The 14,960-nt window shown below is 43.1% G+C and overlaps 2 long non-coding RNA genes across 2 annotated transcripts in view; one reads left to right on the top strand and one right to left on the bottom strand.

The window, feature by feature from the left end:
- The window catches only part of 8030442B05Rik (RIKEN cDNA 8030442B05 gene), a 60,135-nt gene that overhangs the window by 7,599 nt on the left and 37,576 nt on the right, over nucleotides 1-14,960 (top strand). The gene's annotated exons all lie outside the window — the stretch shown is intronic.
- Gm13291 (predicted gene 13291) lies at nucleotides 3,199-5,967 on the bottom strand. The gene is made up of 2 exons (NR_166156.1): nucleotides 5,823-5,967; nucleotides 3,199-4,415 (listed from the first exon to the last, which is right to left on the bottom strand). It is a non-coding gene; the product is annotated as a predicted gene 13291 (long non-coding RNA).

Below are 14,960 nucleotides of genomic sequence, written 5' to 3'. Positions count from 1 at the left end.
ACCGAAACCTTGTTGGGATGAAGTAATAGCTCAGCTGGTAGAATGCTTGCCTAGCATGCAAGAAGCCCTGGGTTCATTGTCCTACTATTATGTAAGTTAGCTGTGGTGGTTATGTCTGCAGCTCCAGCTCTTGGGAGAAGAGGCAGAAGGATTAGGAGTTCAAGGCCAGCCTGGGATACATGAGATCCTGTCTCAAAATAACACCTTTGTGAATAGGTGATATATGGATATATGTGTGTGCATATGCATACATACATGTGTATATATGTGTATATACATATATATGTATCTCTCTATATATAATTTATGTGTATAAATTATTTACATGTAAATAATTTATGTGTATGTGCTTTGTGCTTGTAGGTTTATGTACACCATATGTGGAAAGGTGCCCAGGGAGGCTAGAGAACAATGGATTCCTGGAATTGTGGCCCACTTGCTGTGGGTGATGGGAGCTGAACATAGCTCTTCAATAAGAGCAGGAAGGGCATTTAAACACTGAACCATCTCTCCAACCTGACTTGGCAACCTCAACTCTCTTCTGACTTGAGACTTTTACCCTGCCGTCCTCTTGTGTGTCACCTCATGCTTCCCTTTCTCTCTGCATTGCTTGACCTTTATACACATTTTCAGCCCATCTCCAGGGTCAGGAAGCTGTATTTGATCTGGGATTGAGTGTACTCTTTAGCTCTTGAGAATAGGCCCAAATGGCGTAGAAACGTAATAGGGATTGAAGAGCAGTAGACATGGTGGAGTGTGCCACAGCCAGCTTGCACACTGGGTGAACAGAGCACAGCTGCCCAGATGGGGAGCACTCTGAGGGAGATGTCTGGCTGGTGTTGTAAGGAGGGGATTTTACTGCATTCTTCCCATGCCAGTGGCCCTCAAGCTTGAATCCATATTAGAATCAAGAGTGGAACCAAACGTGTTCAGACCATGCTCCAGTCAAGAACTGGGTATTGTTTTCAAGCTGGTAATTTTTAAATAGGTAATTCTTATATACCAGTAAGATTGAACAACACTGCTGTTGACAGAAACGCCCTCCTCTTCTCAGTCACGTTAGGGCAGGAAGGTGGTCTTCTATAACTTAAGAGAAAGGCCTTCACCACACAATCTGCTGTCGTGTCATGGGATCTCCAGTCTGTAGAACTCTGAGAAATAAAAGGCTGTTGGTTAAAGTATTGGTCTATGGTAATTTTGACATAGTGTCTTAGTCAGGGTTTCTATTCCTGCACAAACATCGTGACCAAGAAGCAAGTTGGGGAGGAAAGGGTTTATTCAGCTTACACTTCCATACTGCTGTTCATCACCAAAGGAAGTCAGGACTGGAACTCAAGCAGGTCAGGAAGCAGGAGCTGATGCAGAGGCCATGGAGCTATGTTACTTACTGACTTGCTTCCCCTGGCTTGCTCAGCTTGCTCTCTTATAGAATCGAAGACTACCAGCCTAGGGATGGCACCACCCACAATGGACTCCCCCGTCCCCCTTGATCACTAATGGAGAAAATGCCTTACAGCTGGATCTCATAGAGGCATTTCCTCAACTGAAGCTCCTTTCTCTGTGATAACTCCAGCCTGTGTCAAGTTGACACACAAAATCAGCCAGTACACACAGCAACCCAACTGGACCAGGACATAAGCGAAGAGAATGAAACTGAAGAGATGATCTTGGCAATTGCAAGGAACACAGTCTAGTGAGGTGCATGGCCTGGGGAGATGGGTAAACTTGGTTGCTGCCTCTTTCTTTTTTTTTTTTTTTTTTTTTTTTTTTTTTGCTGTTGTGGACCACTTGACTAAATTCTCTGTGATGGCCAATGCTCAAAGGAGTAGGGACAAGAGTGACCAGGTCCTTAAGCCTGCAATCGTCCCAGTGGCTTTTAAGTTTTCTGTGATGCTATTTCCTTGCAAATATTAGTATAGCCAAGCAATATTTGGAAGTATTTCTGAGGTTGCCTTAAATATCATTGAGTATTGGGAGCTGGGGAACTGATTCAGTTGGTGAAGTGATTACCATACAAGCAGAAGGATCTGAATGAATTTGGAGTCCCCAGTATCCGTGGAAATGCCAGTTATGGTCATACACCTCCATCACCCCTAGTATGGAGGAGTGAAGAGGCAGACTGCAGACAGACGCTTGAAGATTCCCAGTCAGCTAGACTAGCTGAACTGGTGAGTTCTAGCTTCAGTGAGGGACTCTGCCTCAAAGAGAAAAATACACCAAACATCTACCTCTGGCCTCCAGATTCAAGTGCACACATGTATACACATACATGTATTCCATACAAATTATGTATAAACACATTATCACACACATAAAATCATTGTTAATAGTGATGGACATTAGATGGCACTTTACTATCTTGTAATTTGCTCTATTATCTATATTCATCTTTCCATCATCTGTCATCTAATTTCTACTTATCTATTATATATATACCTATTTAGGTATCTATATATCATTTACCAATCTACCTATCATATCTATTTGTCTATCATCATATCTATCTGTCATATGTCTATCTATCTATCTATCTATCTATCTATCTATCTATCTATCTATCTACCTATCATCTATCTGTCACCTATGCAACACTGGTCTCTCAGCTTGTAAGTCTATTTATCTACTATGTGTTGCTATCTACCAGTGACTCTCAACTACAAGTAACCTGCCCTTCACTAGAGGCTTTTGACAAAACCTGGAGAAATTTTAATTGCTCCATCCAGGGAAAGTGTTTTTGTCATCTTGCATCCAGAGGTCAGAGGTTCTTCTCAGTATCTAAAATGCACAGAGCAGCCACTGACAACAAAGTATCATCTAGTCTCTATGCTCACAGTTCTAAAACTGAGCAATCAGAATGCACAGAATTTTTACAATGTTTGCAATATTTGCAATGAGTGCATGAGTACAAGAAAGGAGTCTGAGGGCCACACACGGTAACATACTCATTCAAGATTGTAAGTCACAATGTCAGGTATTTCATGTTGAGCTTGCTTAGCCACAGAAGGCTGCACATGGATAGAGAGCCAAGGTTGACTGTACGGGATACAGTACACCTTTGTTGACATTCAGTGCCCTCATAAAGCAGGCAGTTATGTGGAGTCAGTGCAGCAGAACAGAAAGTTTGTCTTGACCTCATTGGACTTTTTGCTCTTTAACAGGTTACAAGGGTTATGGAATGGAAAGTTGGCCCCTTGGATATTTTGTTTGGATCTTTTCATCTCTGCTTTAATTATTGTCAAAAATATTTTAGCTAGAGCAAATAAAGTTGATCCTCTGACTTTGTCCTTGAATATTCCTTCCTAGGAGCTTCATAGTTTAGAGTGCCATGACCCATGGACACTGCAGCCTGTTGAAAAGCAGAGATGCCCTTCCTAGGACCTAGTGTAGGGAGGGCAGAGCTGCACTGGACCACTGCTACCAGGAGAGTGATGACCACTACACCTCACTGCAGCCAGGAGAGTGATGAACATTGTAGACAGGAGAGTGATAACCACTGCAGCTCACTGCTACCAGGAAAGTGATGACCACTACAGCTCACTGAAGCCAGGAGAGGGATGACCACTGCAGCTCACTGCAGCCAGAAGAGTGATGATCATTGCAGCAGGAGAGTGATGACCACTGCAGCTCACTGCAGCCAGGAGGGTGATGACCACTGCAGCTCACTGCAGCCAGGAGAGTGATGACCACTGCAGCTCACTGCAGCCAGGAGGGTGATGACCACTGCAGCTCACTGCAGCCAGGAGAGTGATGAACATTGCAGCAGGAGAGTGATGACCACTGCAGCTCACTGCAGCCAGGAGGGTGATGACCACTGCAGCTCACTGCAGCCAGGAGAGTGATGACCACTGCAGCTCACTGCAGCCAGGAGGGTGATGACCACTGCAGCTCACTGCAGCCAGGAGGGTTATGATCACTGCAGCTCACTGCAGCCAGGAGAGTGATGACCACTGCAGCTCACTGCAGCCAGAAGAGTGATGATCATTGTAGCAGGAGAGTGATGACCACTGCAGCTCACTGCAGCCAGGAGGGTGATGACCATTGCAGCTCACTGCAGCCAGGAGGGTTATGACCACTGCAGCTCACTGCAGCCAGGAGAGTGATGACCACTGCAGCCAGGAGAGTGATGACCACTGCAGTTCACTGCAGCCAGAAGAGTGATGATCATTGCAGCAGGAGAGTGATGACCATTGCAGCTCACTGCAGCCAGGAGAGTGATGATCACTGCAGCCAGGTGGTCAGTAACCACAGGAGGAAAGGCACACTAGGTCCATACCACCTCAGATGCAGCAAGAACAACAGCCACCACTCATCAGTGAGCAGAACTCTGTAGTCATTCTGCTATGCTGTGGGTAACATTGAGAGGGTCCATCCAGAAGGGTCCCAGTCCATAGGAACGCACATCTATTTCAGGATATCTGAGTTAGAAGGGGGTACAGTTAGGTTAATCCCTTTCCTGGATTGATGTTTTAAACAGACCTGGATGAGAGTAGAAAGTAGGAGGAAGAGAGTTCTCAGCTATAGGCAATGCCTGTGTGAAGGAGTTGAAGCAGAAAAGTGCTTTGACGCTTGATGCTGGAAAGAAGGTTGGCAAGGTTGGAAAGTGCCGAGTGAGTTTGGGAAATGCAGAATAATGATGGAGCCTCAGATAGAACCCTACTGCCTACTTATCGGCTGCTAGGTTGCTAAAGGGCTTGAATGAGAAGTTTGTTACGATCTCTTGAAAACTTTAACATGCTATTCCCATATGATCCAGGGTGAACATGGTGGGACTATGCCTCAAAGAGTGAAAAGCATGGGGCTCAGGCAGGTATTTCCATATCTACAGTTCATAGAAGCAACAGACAAAATGTGGAATCAACCTAAGAGTCCATTGGCAGATTCACAGACAAGAAAATGTGGTGCACATGTATACTAGAATAAATTCAGCCTGAACAAAGGAGAAGGTGTGCTGACTCAGGTTCCAACATGAATAAGCCTTGAGGACATCATGCTAAGTGAAAGAAGCCCCACAGAAAAGGACTGTAACTTCACTGATATGAGATAATTTCTGGAAGTGGGGAGAAGAGAATGAGGAGTTACTGTTTAACAGGCACAGAGATCCAGTTTTGTAAGATGAGAAATTTCTGAAGATGGATGGTGGCTGTGGTGGTTTGAGTAAGTGTGGACCCCTTTGACTCCTGTGTTTACCCTTGGTCCATGAGGAGTGGCACTATTAGGAAGTGTTGCCTTGTTAGAGGAAGTCTTGTTGTGGAGGCAGGACTTTGAGGTCTTAAATGCTCAAGCTACACCCGGTCTAGTCTCCTAGACACATCTAGTTTCCTCCTAGTCACATCCTCTCTAGATCAAGATGTAGAACTCTCAGCTCCTCCAGCACCATGTCTACCTACTGCTATACTTCCTGCCATGATGATAGTGGAACTAAACCTCTGAAACTGTAAGCCAGCCCCAATTAAATGTTTGCCTTTATAAGAGTTGCCATGGTCATGGTGTCTCTTCACAGCAATAAAACCCTAACCAAGACAACAATGATGACTATATAACATGAATTTGCTCAGGACTACTTGGATATATACTTAAAATAGTAACTATAAAGCCCTGTGTGATGGCCCACTCTTGGAATGCCAGGGTAGACAGACGAACATGGCAGATCCATGAGACTCATTGCCCATTCAGCCTAGCCTACTGGGTGAGTACAGGGGAGAGAGAGAGAGAGAGAGAGAGAGAGAGAGAGAGAGAGAGAGAGAGAGAGAGAGAGAGAGAGATTGAGAGAGAGAGCCTGTTTCAAAACCAAGGTGTCCTGCACCCAAGGAACATAAGGATACCTGAGATTGACCTTTGGAAGGCACAGTCACAAGAAGAAGAGAACGGTCCTCCCTTCTTCTTGAGGTGGCTTGATGATGGACTAGAAGAGGAGACAAGAAAGATAAAGAAACATTGAACACTGGGCTCTGTGAGCAAGGAGAGAATGAAGTTACCTGTCATAATACAGCTTGTATTCTAATGCTAATTTGGGGCCCCCAAGACTGGTTGCCCCAGAGACAAGGAGAGAGAATTGGTAAATAAAGATGCCAACAGCTAAGAGCTGGGCAGAAGGGACATAAGTGGGGTTTAGGTTTTCCAGGCTTGGGGTCAGAGGAGGACCAGGAAAAGAAGACTGTTCAGGAGGAGCAAAGAACCAGCCATGGGTTAAAGGTCAAAAAAGCATGGCTCTGAGGGCTGCCCAACTGGAGTTAAGAGCAGCTCAGAAGGAACATAGCACATAGTAATAAATCAGGGTTATCAATAGGAAAGTGTATTCTAACAGCATGGAGGGTAGGGAGCTGCCCAGGTATTGTGCTGTTTAGGGCTTATTGTAAATATAAAGGCTGCGAGTATCTTTCATCTGGGAATTCAGTAACCTAGGTGGGGTAGAAACCCCTGACCAGGATTAGAGAAAATTCTAAAACAGCTATCATAGATTGGACTGGGTCTTAGCCCAGATGGTAGCTACCACTGTTTGGACTGGGTCATAGCCCAGATGGTAGCATGCTTTCCAATTTTGAGGGAGGTCCAGGGTTTGATACCATAGCACCACGTATCCTGGGTATGGAAGTGCATTCCTGTAATCTCAATGGTACGAAGGTGGCAGCAGGAGAATCTGGAGTTTAAGGTCATTCTCAGTTTGAGGCCAGCTTAGGGTCTGTTAGACCTTGTATAAACACATATATGAAAATAAAATTTCCACTGAGTGCAGGGGCAAATGTTGGGGTTGGGGGAAGCAAGCAGCAGAGTTCAAACGTTCAAGCTGAGACACAGCACCTTTGGGATGATTGCTACAGATGTCAAATGGGAAGTTGCAGATACAAGCCTGCAGTTTAGAAGGACATTCTAGGGAGGGGATATGAGATGACAGATGGCATTATGGAAGCCACAGGAACACACGAGATTGCTCAAGCAGAGGGTGTACACCAGTGAAGAAAAGACAACAACAAAAATATAGCTCAAGAAATGAGACAAGCCCACACCAGATCTGCAGATCCAGCAAATTAGCTTGTTTTTTTTTTTTTTTCCTTCTTAACCAAAGTTTGTGGGCCTTCAATGATGTTGGTGCCTAAATATAAAAATCTTTGATGTCTAAATATAAATATCTTCTGGAGACCAAGAGCACAGGGTGGGCCTTGACGACGCGCTGGCAGTCATGTGGACCCTGCCACATGGTCATGGTCAGTGATTTGGGGCACAGGGAGCTCTTATCACTGAGTCTATCTGGGGTCTTACAAAAATTCACCTTCTCTGGTCTTCTTTGCATGAGGGAACTGAATAGAAGAGAGAAAACAGAGCAGAGTAACTGTGATGCCCAAGACTGAGGACAGCAGACAGGCCTACAGTACACCTTCAACTACGAAGGTTTGTTATATTCCCTCCACTTGTATTTGTATAGTAATCTCCATGTTTGGTTCATCCACCCGACTAAAGATTGTGTGGCAGCAACTAAAAGAACAAACTAAAATCTCTTTAAGAGAGATGAGTGCAGGAGGCATTTCCATCTTCTGGTATCTTCAATTTCTTTATTTGGTGTGTTCAAACTTTCATTGTACAGATCTTTCATTTCCTTGGTTAGATTTATTCCAAGTTTTTTTCTTAAGTTTAGGTTAATATGAATGGAATTGCTTATTTGATTTCTTTCTCTGTATGTTTGATTTGGTATATAGGAAGGCTACTGTTTTTTGGGTTTTTTTGGTAGGTAAATTTGGTATTCTATTTTACTGGTTTGCTGAGTGTGTTTATTAGCTATAGGGTGTTTCTGGTGGAGTTCATGGGGGACTTTTATGCATAAAGTCACACCATCTGCAAAGAACAATACTTTGACTTCTTCCTTTCCTATCTATATCCCCTTTCTATTGCTTTAGCTAAGACTTCCAGTCATTATATTGAACAGGGGTGGCAGAAAGAGTAGACATCTTGTTTTGCTCATGATTTTAGTGGAAAAAAATGTGAAGTATTCTCCTTTCTTAGAATGATGTTGGCTGTACCTTGCTGTGTATTGCCCTTATTATATTGAGATTTGTATTCTTAGGTTCTCCAGAAGTTTTATCATGAATGGATGATGGATTTTGTTCAAGGCCTCTTTTGCATCTAATGTGATGATCGTGTAGTCTCTATCCACGAGTCTAAATGGTGAATTACATTTACTGATTTATATCTGTTGAACCATCTCTGTATCTCTGGATGATGTCAACTTGATCATGGCAGATAATCTTTTTGATGTATTCCTGAATTCAGCTTACAATTATTTTTGTTGAGAATCTTTGTCTGCATGGTCATTAGAGGAATTGGTCTATAATTTGGGAGAGATTAATGGTGGGAATATGTGAGGAAATAGGGCAGAGGGACTGGGAGGTGGCCTTGCTAAAAACACATTTTAGGCATATACAAAATTTTCAAGCAATAAAAAAAGAAAGATGAACTATGAGCATAAGATTCTAGTGGTAAAAAGGTGTCAGCTACCCCCCCACACACACAAAGGATATGTACACACACACACGCTCACACACACACACACAATATATATATATACACACATACATATATATGTATGTATGTGTGTATATATATATATATATACATATATATATATTACATGCACACACACATACACACACATATCAGATTAGATGCACTCTTTTTCTCCTCCCTCTCTCCCTCTGTCACCTCTTCCTCCCCCTCCTCTTCTCTGTTTTAATCTCTCTCTTTCCCTCCTTTGGAGGTTATACTTAACTTCCATTTTCTGAACATGCTCCAGTTGGTTTAGACATGGAAAGAATTGGGGAATTGCTTTGAGAATAAATAGTCAAGGTTTTTCTGAACATGTAAGAGCTCCCTAGATGTTTAGCAAACACTCCTAAAAATTGGCATTTGGGTTGGAAAGAACTCACCACCCACAGTCTTGGACTATGATAGGGTTACTATGATCTCTGTTGGCATAAAAACCAAGGATCTGGAATCTGTTGAGACATGAACTGACTGAGCTATCTCTTCAGCACATAGTCACTTATTTATTTAATGTGAGTGTTATGGAATTGGCTCATGGTCCCTGGGCCTGCACAGAGTCCAGGGACAACAGGTTCTAGCTCTTGGGCACAGCAGATGTGGCTGGATACTGCAGAAGAGCTGAGAACAGAGTGGGTTCTGCTGGCCAGCTCTGACCTGGGGCAGAAGGGAAAAGGGCAGGGAGGTGAGCACTCCAGCTGGATCCAGTGGGGAGGAGAGTCCTAGGCAGGTTCTGTGGGCAGGCTGGTTTTGTGTGGTGACCATGGATGGAGCGTGGGGAGGCCTCCCATAGGAGATTAGATGAGTGGCTCTTTAGAGGAAGACCTACTCCATTGCTACAGCATGGCAGATCCTGATGAGAAGAGGCAGTCCATGGTTTTAAGGTGTTTATTGTAGAAAGGCAGAGAGAGGGGGAAGAGTACAGAAGTAGAGGGCAGTCATGGCCATGTGGAGAGAGGGGGAAAGAGGATGGGGGAGAGAGGGGGAGCAAGAGGGCAAGAGTAAGAGAGGTGGGAGCAAGAGAGTAAGAGAGGGAGGAGGGAGCAAACAGCCCCTTATATCCTGAGCCGGCCCACCTGGCTGTTGCCAGGTAGCTGTGGGGGTGGAGTCTGGATAGCCTATGTGACTGATGGCCACAGAATTATGGAGCTGGGGCCTTGTGTCAGGAGTCTAGTGTCTGGGAGCATGTGGCAAACTTCCTTCCACCCCTTGCAGATTAATCTGCTGGGTCTCTGGGGTTTAAACCTAGCTCGACCAGAAAACAGGCTGCCTTTCACAGTCCCGCATCAGATGTTACCCTTAGGAAGGCCATCCATTTTCTTTGAGGCAGGGTTTCTCATAGGTTTGAAGTTTACTAATTAGACTAGACTGTCCAGCCAGGGAACTCCAAGGAGCCTCTGTCTCTGCCTCTCCAGCACTGGGATTATAAGAACGTGACATCATGTTTGACATTTTCAAAAGTGTTTGGAGGATATAATCCAAGCTCAAACACTTAACTGACTGGGCCAATCTAGCCATGATTTTAAACAGGATTGGGAGGTTGTAAATTTGGAGGTTTAAATGTCATCTAATTTGTTTAGTTCACTCTCCAAATTTCGTTTCATAACCTTCACCATATGACTCTGTGAAACTGATAAAGGATCAACAGATTTGCCCCAAATTATTCAGTACCACACCCCACACATGGTGACTCTTCATTGGTCAGAGCAAAAGCAGGTAGAGTTTGGTTTCATGATAAACTCTGAGCCACAGGGAGGGAATAGGAGAGTACCATCAGAACAAGCCACAGTTAAGAGCTGAAGGCAAGTTGATAACAGTAACATCATAAAACAATTATCTTTCATTGGAAGGAGCCCATAGCCTTGTCCATAAATTACCTAATTTATCTTTACCACCTTCATAACAAGTTAGACAAGTATCACTCGTTGTTATTCAATAGTAGGCCAAGGGGGCGAGTGACATAGAGATGCTGGGCAGCAAAGAAAGGAATAAAACGTATTATCTCCTCCAAATACTATTTCTTTAGTGCTCACTGGACTGTGGGCAGGACAAGAAACGGTGAAGAACAATATGACAAAAATGATGAATGGGTTCTTAGGTAAAATAAAGATGATCAAGTTAGGTCTGGTGGTCCATGATTTATAGTACAAGATACTGAGAGTTGGTTTAATTAAAATATTTTAAAAGTTGTGTGTGTGTGTGTGTGTGTGTGTGAGAGAGAGAGAGAGAGAGTGAGAGAGTATGTGTGTATGTGTGTATACGTCACATGTGGGTGGGTATCCATAGGGGCCAGAAGAGTCCATTGGATCCTTAGCATCTGGAATTATAGGTGGTTGTTAGCTGCCCAATGTGGGGTGCTGGGAGCAGAACCTGGCTCCCCTGAAAGAGCAGCAAATGCTCTTAACCACGTAGCCATCTCTGTCGCCTTGAGACCTGGTTATTTGACCATTTGGATAATTGGATAATTTGCTTAATGGAAGACTTTCTATGAAATAAACCCACATTCAGAATATCATCACCTATCAATCAATAACCCATCTTTTTTATCCATCCACTCATTTGTTCCTTCATTCATATATTTATTTCTCTATGCTGCAACCTACCTGCAGACATGAGTTATATCATGATATTTTAGTCAGTGATAGACAACATAAACAAAATGGTACTTCCATAATACAGACTGTAACATCAGTGTAACATCATTGCAAATGTGCCACTCAGGGATTCATGGTAATGCTGGTGTGACACACCTGCTGTGCTTCACAACATGTTCAGTTACATATCGCACTAATAGTTAAAAATAAATGATTGTATTACTGATTGTATTAGGCAGAATTCGATAGAGGAGCAGAACCAATAGAAGTGTGTGTTACATAATATATATGCATATATATCTAATAAATAGGGCTTACTAGATTGACTTAAAACTGATATGTGCTAGAAAGTCAAACAATGCTCGTCTGCATACTGGAGAGTCTTGAGTCTACAGAGCCAGACACTCAGCAGTGCCATACTGGTAGTGAAGGCCTGGAAGGCTCCTGGAAAGTCTCTAGTCTTTAGGTCACATTGGAAGGCTGGAGAAGCAAGATTCTCAGCAAAGAGCTACAGCATCATCATGACAATAGATGCTCATAAACAAGAAGAGAAGGCATGCAAGTGGGCGAGACTCCTTAGTTCTCAGACCTCCTTATAGTTCAGCTAATGTAGGAAGGGGCAGCCTACTCATTCTGAGGGTCTTCTACCCTCAATTAACTCCTCCCTAAAAGGCCCACCTCACAGACCCACCTAGAGGATTCTAGCTTAGTTGATTCTAGAATCAGTTTGGAAATAAAGATCAATAATCATAATGGTTTGTATGTATATCCTTCTCTCCCTCCTTTCCCTCCCCCTCCTCCTCTCCTTCCTCCTCCTCCTTGCATCTCCTCTCCCTAATCTTCCTGTTCCTTCTCTGGTGTGGTTTCCAGAAGTGGCTCCTGATCAATGTGTAGTCCAGGCTGGCTTTCTGTCTCCACCTCCTAAGAGCTGGATTATCCCCAGCTTTCCCTGTACTTTAGTCATCAGACTGTATTTACAAAAGATTCCTGTAAGGGTGAGTCATATTATCTGGTTTTTATATCTTTAGTTTCCTTGAGAGGGCTACACTAAGTGATTATAATATATAATTTAGATTTGTATAAGTATATTCTATGATGTTGACAAATGGTTTAAGATGTATGGAAAGAGAAATCTATCTATCTATCTATCAATCATCTACTTATCTATCAACTATCAATCATCTATCATCTATTTATCTAGCAATCTATCTATCTATCTATCTATCTATCAATCAATCTACCTAATGCATCAATCTTTTTCTTCTACTCCTCCAGCCCCTTCTTCTATTTTCCTCCATAACTATCATCCTTCCATTAAAAAAAGATAAAGCATTTATGTTTTAAAAAATAAGTAAGTGGTTTGATATGGGAGAAAACGAAATAAGAAAAGATAATTACATTGTTGGATGGAGATAGTTTACAGGAACAATTAGTCTATGGACATGTGACTATAGACAGAATCTATCTATATATTTTTGCCTCCTAGTTTTATTTATCCATTTTTAAGCACTCTGATTTAAATAGGCAATCTTCATAACAGTCCTGCAAATATTTTTTATGCCTTTCCATGAATTAAGAAATGAGAAGAAGGGGCTGGGGAGATGACTCAGCAGTTCAGAGCACTGGCTGCTCTTTTAGAGGAGCTGAATTCAATTCCCAGCACCCACATGGTACCTCACAACTGTTTGTAACTCCAGTTTCAGGGCATCTGATACACTTTTCTCACCTCTGTAGGCATGGGGTACAAAACTGGCATAGACATACGTGCAGGGCAAAACACTCACACATTAAAAAAGGAGGAGAAGAGGAGGAGGAGGAGGAAGAAGAGGAGGAGGAAGAGGAGGAAGAAAGAAACAAGACTAAAATAAGTTAGAATATTTGCATAAAGTTCCAGAAATAAATGAAGAACAAGATTTGAATGTGTCTACGTGGTTCCAAGGCAACCTATATACCAAAGTGCTCCACTAGGCTGGGTTTGTAATGGCTTCTATGTCCTGAGACAAACTCAGAATTCATCCCAGCCAATGAATCTCAATCGCCCAGACACAAAGCAGATCTTATGAAAACAGTCATTTGATAGTCTTTAATGTAAAGGACTTTAAGCACAACCTGTTGCGATTTACCCTGGTTTCTAAAATTTACTTTAAAAGCTCAGAAAAAAAAAAACCCCACAGTATAAATCTTCATGGTAATGAGTAATTTTGCTAGAGGCTTATCATAACTGCTCAAGTACACATTCCAAACCAGTCACATATTTACTAGATCTTACAGCTCCAGAGACAAGAGCCAGAGGAGCAATGTCTTCTAGGACATGCTTCCGGACAGCAGAATTATAAATTCAGTCTTTTCCTGTGTTAGTGGCAGAATGTCTGACAGAGCAACTAAAGGAAGTATTAGCTCACTTAGGCTCACAGAGAATTCAGTCCCTTAGGGCGGGGGAAGCCACAACAGCAGGAGCAGGAGGCAGCTGGCCTTGCTGCATTGGCAGTCAGGAAGCAGGGAGAGAGGAATGTTGATTCTTAGTTATGAGCTCTGTCTCTCTGTCTCTCTGTCTCTCTGTCTCTCTCTGTCTCTCTCTCCTCTCCCCCCGACCCCATTCTGGGAACTTAGCCCATAGGGCCATGCTGCTCATACTCATCGGACTCTTCTCACCTCACTTACACCTCTCTGGAAATGTCCTCATTAACACTCTAAAGGTGGATCTCCTAGGCAAGTCTAAATCCAGTTAAGTTGACCATGAATATGAACCACTACAACCACCAAGCACACACACACACACACACACACACACACATCCCACAGGCATGCGTGCACACACTCGTACCATGCGCCGTCACAACTACTAAGCTGAGCAGGTACTCTTGTCTCCTCAGTGGGAGCACTGTCTTGCTACTGGCCTTCAAATCAGCACCTACGCTTCTTAAGGTGTAATTATTTTAATTTTGCACAGGTACAGCTTCAAATTATCTGCCGTGTCATACTATGTTTGCTCTGTCCAACTGACATTTGCGATGAGATAATTATTTAGCCAATGGAGAGATGGCGAGATTAGAGATATACAGAGTCCATCAGGTGACAAATATTTCCTCTTAAACCAGGCAAGCAGTTTGGTATACAAGACAATATTAATGAAGTTAGAAGAGATAATTACATTGTCAGGTGTGGATAGTTAAAGGAACCACAAGTCTATAGTCACACGACTGTGGGAAGAACTGAGAATCTGGGAAATCATTATCTAACCCTTTAGCGTTCTCTATATGTTTGGGAAGAGACAGCTCACCAGTGCGCAGTTCCATTGCACACCAGGATGTGGGAAAGAAAGATCCAGGAAGGCTATGAAAGTGACGACAGAGCCTCAGAAAGGTGAAGCTGCTCTGTGCATTTGAACGTCACCTCATACTTTATAGCTGCTGTAACTTCCTAGTAGGTTTCGTTTCTTGGAATAAGGCAGCGTGTAAATAAATACTCCTTGCTAAGCACACGTGCTACTTCTGAAGCCTTTTAAAACTTCATGTTGCACAGGTGACATGAATCTTGGCCAGAAGCCACTCACTGCAAGCATTTCTTCTGCTGCCTCTCTGCTACGTGTAGCAGAGTGAAGGTCACCATCCCTTATAGTCTGGACATAACTTACATGGGATCTCGGGTGTAAGACAGCAAGCGGCAGTATACCTAGCTGGACAAAGGCAGTTGTCTGAGAAAGAGATTCAAATCTAGAGGAACTACTTGGAGCAATTGGAATCCCATCTAAATACCAGTGAGAAAGGATCACATTGCTTCAACAGTGGGAGGCATTCCTGTTGAATACCAACAGGTATAGGCTCAGACTACACCTAG

The sequence above is a fragment of the Mus musculus genome, chromosome 2, assembly GCF_000001635.26.
Source record: "Mus musculus strain C57BL/6J chromosome 2, GRCm38.p6 C57BL/6J".
Classification (NCBI taxonomy): domain Eukaryota; kingdom Metazoa; phylum Chordata; class Mammalia; order Rodentia; family Muridae; genus Mus; species Mus musculus.
This window is presented reverse-complemented; position numbering and strand designations above follow the sequence as displayed.